Below are 5,000 nucleotides of genomic sequence, written 5' to 3' on the forward strand. Positions count from 1 at the left end.
TCGGTAATTTTGACCAGAAGATGATCATCGATTGGGATCAATTTTCAATATGAGGTTGCAAATAGGTGTGCGGTACTAACTAGATATGTCTCGACATTGTGGCCGCTACTTTGGCCGTAAAGGCCAATCAACTACTAGTTACATAGCGATTGCCTCCGCCGAAAACAAAAATTGCCGATAACTCGGTACAGGTTAACCGCCCGAAGTCAAGATTGGAAGTGAATGATTGGCTATTGGTTAGCCACCTAATCAGCCACTCAAAACACTTGGCCAGCCATCGGTTCGGCGGGACCAACATTTTGGGCAAGTCGGTATAACTCGGGTTGCGGACATCGGACAACATCCGTACCAACATATTATGGACAGTAATTGGATGGCCAACAAGTTGTCTGTTGGACATTATTGTCTATATTGTTGTTTTCGGGTCAATATGGCCCGTCCCGTGATTACAACAATGCATTGTATTGTATGTGTTATTAATGTATGGGAAATATAGGTTTTTCGGGGATTTGAACCCGAAGATGGTCACCGATCGGGACCAAACTTCGGGAGAAGATAGCATATAGGTATGCGGTACTGACTAGATAGGTCATAACATTGTGGCCACTACTTACCGATTTACCGTTACTTACTCTCATTTACATGTATGCTATACTGGTGTTACACCTAATATACTGTACATACATTTTTTTGTTTACTTTTTTTGAAAAATCACTACTGTAAACGGCCACCGATCGGGACGTGACATATGTCATTAGAACCGCATTGGTGGCAAGAATATAGTTTGAAAGTTTGGTCCCGATCGATGGTCATCTTCGGGTCCAAATGGCCGAAAAACATGTCTCCGTAGAGAGTACATGACAGACATTTTTCGGATGGCCATTTGGACCCGAAGATGAGGTCAAATCATATTGTGATACATATATGACTTGTTGGCCATTAGTTGGCGGTCACAACAATGATGGTCCGGTCCCGATCGGTTGGCCGTGGCCAGAGTTATTCGGGAATGTTGTTTTCGGGAAAAACGCTTATAACACGACCCCCGGTGGTCAGAGTGAGTGGCCAAACGTATTGACACCATCTAGTCAATGAGGCCTAACAAGATATAGTGACAATTTGGTTACCGAAGTTACCGACGGGCCTCCAGTGTTGTTTAAACATGTCATGTTTTTTCAAGTAGTCAAAGTGCACATCTCAACTTGTGCCTTACTAAGAAAAAGTATATATATGGAGAGTAGTAGTGTTGAGTACGAGTCAAAGCACTATATGCGGTGTTCACTGCATAACATTTGAGAGAGTCGTATAATGCTATACGATGACTATACACACTATAGGGTGTCAAACCGATTAATGAGAGATAGTCGGTGACACAGTATCGATAACTCTGTGATTCAAACGGCGTAATGCCGATGAATATCAGATTGTCGTACTTTTTGAGGGGACGGCAAGACATGTTCCTCGCTTTATCAACGGGAGAGAGCCGTGCGGTGTAAGTGAGCCAGCTGTTAGTACGTGGGGGTCGACAATACAGACTGCACGCCTTGATTGATTGCACACTAAGACCGCAACTACGGCAACTCTAATACATGTCAGGATAGGGATGACTGGCGTCGGTTCGGGTACCACTTGAGTTTCCGCCTATAGTCAAACGCGTAAAACCGTGTCACTGACTGGGAACCAGAGTGCCGATAAACATGAGCAATATGAACGAAGGCGACTTTGAATAGCGCCGCGATAGGTTGGCTATAACTAACGGATTGAATAAGTTGATAACCGCTATAGCGGTACTGTTGACGGTCTAGTCGATGACTGACCGGCAGTTTGGGATGTGTGATAACGCCGGGCGAAACTAACGCTAGCGCTATACACAGACGCAATGTTAATGTGAACACTGGCCGCTATATTGAAGGCAGTGTGAGTCGGTGTAGGACACCGACAGCAACAACAACACGGACCGTTCGGTTCTGTGTGTGTTTGGCTGAACAGCTACCTGGTTGATTCTGCCAGTAGTCATATGCTTGTCTCAAAAATTAAGCCATGCATGTCTAAGTACATGCCGTATTAAGGCGAAACCGCGAATGGCTCATTAAATCAGTTACGGTTCCTTAGATATTGACTGTCTACATGGATAACTGTGGTAATTCTAGAGCTAATACATGCCCAAAAACTTCGACCGGAGACGGGAGAAGTGCATTTATTAGACCAAGACCAATGGGGTTCCCTTGTGGGGCTCCTAACGGTGGTGACTCTGGATAACTGTTGCTAATCGTATGGCCTTAGTGCCGGCGATGAATCTTTCAAGTGTCTGCCTTATCAACTGTCGATGGTAGGTTATGCGCCTACCATGGTTGTAACGGGTAACGGGGAATCAGGGTTCGGTTCCGGAGAGCGAGCCTGAGAAACGGCTAGCACATCCAAGGAAGGCAGCAGGCGTGCAAATTACCCAATCCCAGAACGGGGAGGTAGTGACGAAAAATAACAATACGAGACTCTTATGAGGCCTCGTAATTGGAATGAGAACAATGTAAAACTCTTAACGAGGATCTATTGGAGGGCAAGTCTGGTGCCAGCAGCCGCGGTAATTCCAGCTCCAATAGCGTATATTAAAGTTGTTGTGGTTAAAAAGCTCGTAGTTGGATCTCAGTTCCTAGTCAGACGGTCCACTTGCCAGTGGCTACTGTTTGGCTGAACACTTTACCGACCTTGTCCTATGGTGCTCTTCACCGAGTGTCATAGGCGATCGGTACGTTTACTTTGAAAAAATTAGAGTGCTCAAAGCAGGCGTCAGTGCCCGAATAATGTTGCATGGAATAATGGAATAGGACCTCGGTTCTATTTTGTTGGTCTTCGGAGCATGAGGTAATGATCAATAGGGACAGACGGGGACATTCGTATTGCGGAGCTAGAGGTGAAATTCTTGGACCTTCGCAAGACGAACTAAAGCGAAAGCATTTGTCAAGAATGTTTTCATTAATCAAGAACGAAAGTTAGAGGTTCGAAGGCGATCAGATACCGCCCTAGTTCTAACCATAAACGATGCCGACCAGTAATTCGCCTGAGTTCTCTAAATGACTCGGCGAGGGACTTCCGGGAAACCAAAGTCTTTCGGTTCCAGGGGAAGTATGGTTGCAAAGCTGAAACTTAAAGAAATTGACGGAAGGGCACCACCAGGAGTGGAGCCTGCGGCTTAATTTGACTCAACACGGGAAAACTCACCCGGCCCGGACACTGGAAGGATTGACAGATTGAGAGCTCTTTCTTGATTCAGTGGGTGGTGGTGCATGGCCGTTCTTAGTTGGTGGAGTGATTTGTCTGGTTAATTCCGATAACGAACGAGACTCTAGCCTACTAAATAGATTGCCGACTTATAACGTCGACAACACTTCTTAGAGGGACAGGCGGTGTTTCAACCGCACGAAACAGAGCAATAACAGGTCTGTGATGCCCTTAGATGTCCGGGGCCGCACGCGCGCTACACTGAAGTGATCAGCGTGCATTCAAAAACCTACTCTGTCAAGAGTGGGGAACCCAATGAACCTTCTTCGTGATTGGGATAGGGGATTGTAATTATTCCCCTTGAACGAGGAATTCCCAGTAAGCGCGAGTCATTAGCTCGCGTTGATTACGTCCCTGCCCTTTGTACACACCGCCCGTCGCTACTACCGATTGAATGTTTTAGTGAGGTCTTCGGACTGGCCGGTGCAGCTGCTCTTGTAGTGGCAGCGCTGTGCTCGGAAAGATGCCCAAACTTGAACATTTAGAGGAAGTAAAAGTCGTAACAAGGTTTCCGTAGGTGAACCTGCGGAAGGATCATTACCGTATGTTGTAGAGTTTAACTCATACACAAACGGCAATTTGTTGAACGCAAAAGTCGCTCAATCGATAGATAAGCGGCAAACATATCCCAAACGGTACATAACCGTTCATAGGTGATCACAAGGTACACAACAACAACAACAACAGTGTAACTGTTAGGTGTTGTGTATGAGAGCGACCGATCACCACTGAATATGAACACTTTAGTACCGGTGTTTGTCTGCAAAAAACACAAGACAAGTCATGAGGTGTCTAATCTGAGCAATGCCTACACACCGTCAAAGTGTGAGCACTTTGTCGCTATCGGCGTCAAAGTCGGGCTACAGAGTGATAGTCATAGGGTGCGCCCAAAGACTGTCGCTAGGCTTAATTATTGTGAGCGGTCTATGATCGTAAGCAATGCCGTAAAGACTTGACTTGTGTGTGCGCTTTAAGTTGAAAAACTTGTGCCTTTGATAACAATTGATAAAAACACAATGTGCAGTACAACTGCAAACGGTGGATCACTCGGTTCGCTGGTCGATGAAGAACGCAGCTAGCTGCGATAAGCGGTGTGAAATGCAGGACACGCCGAGCACTTGATTTTCGAACGCATATTGCAGCCTCGGGTCTTTCCCGGGGCTTCGTTTGTCTGAGGGTCGTTAACATAATAAAAACATAGTAAAAGTCTGTGTCGAGAGTGCCGAACATACTGTTGCGCTCTCGTCAGACTAATGTTACGCCAGACCGTACAGTACACTCAGTGCGCGAGTGTCGTTGCGTGTTATCGCTACACGACTGTGGCAATAACGGCAGAACACTACACGTTCAGCCGGTCAATAGTTAGTGTGCGATGCCTAAGACATGTAACGGCACAGTGCCGGAGTAATTAGTACGAGTCAACGGTGATGTCTAACCGATTGTTAAACACAATTGTCGACCTCAGATCAAGCGAGATTACCCGCTTAATTTAAGCATATAAATAAGCGGTGGAAAAGAAACCAAACGGGATACCCTTAGTAACGGCGAGCGAAACGGGTAGAGCTCAGCGCTAAGTCCTGTCGTCATATAGGCGTACAGGAGATGCAGCGTGAATTCAGCAGTGCATCGCACTTAGTTCGCGGTAATGCAAGTTCCTCTGACAAGGACTTATCCATAGCGGGTGCTAGGCCCATAGCGTTACGGGACTTTGTGTGCAAACTGTT

At 46.3% G+C, this 5,000-nt stretch overlaps 3 non-coding genes across 3 annotated transcripts in view; all 3 read left to right on the top strand.

Annotated features, from left to right (window-relative positions):
- The first annotated feature begins 1,987 nt into the window (after window positions 1–1,987).
- Window positions 1,988–3,816, top strand: LOC128961996 (small subunit ribosomal RNA). The gene has a single exon (XR_008484622.1). It is a non-coding gene; the product is annotated as a small subunit ribosomal RNA (ribosomal RNA).
- A 487-nt stretch (window positions 3,817–4,303) lies between these two features.
- On the top strand, window positions 4,304–4,457 carry LOC128961999 (5.8S ribosomal RNA). The gene has a single exon (XR_008484624.1). It is a non-coding gene; the product is annotated as a 5.8S ribosomal RNA (ribosomal RNA).
- Window positions 4,458–4,732: 275 nt separating this feature from the next.
- LOC128962003 (large subunit ribosomal RNA) overlaps window positions 4,733–5,000 on the top strand; it is a 3,943-nt gene continuing 3,675 nt past the window's right edge. The window contains exon 1 of the ribosomal RNA XR_008484628.1: window positions 4,733–5,000. This exon is cut by the window's right edge and continues 3,675 nt beyond it. This is a non-coding gene — a ribosomal RNA (large subunit ribosomal RNA).

The sequence above is a fragment of the Oppia nitens genome, unplaced genomic scaffold (genome assembly GCF_028296485.1).
Source record: "Oppia nitens isolate AA-2021 unplaced genomic scaffold, nextdenovo-longstitch-racon4-pilon3 scaffold60_pilon_pilon_pilon, whole genome shotgun sequence".
Taxonomy (NCBI): Eukaryota; Metazoa; Arthropoda; class Arachnida; order Sarcoptiformes; family Oppiidae; genus Oppia; species Oppia nitens.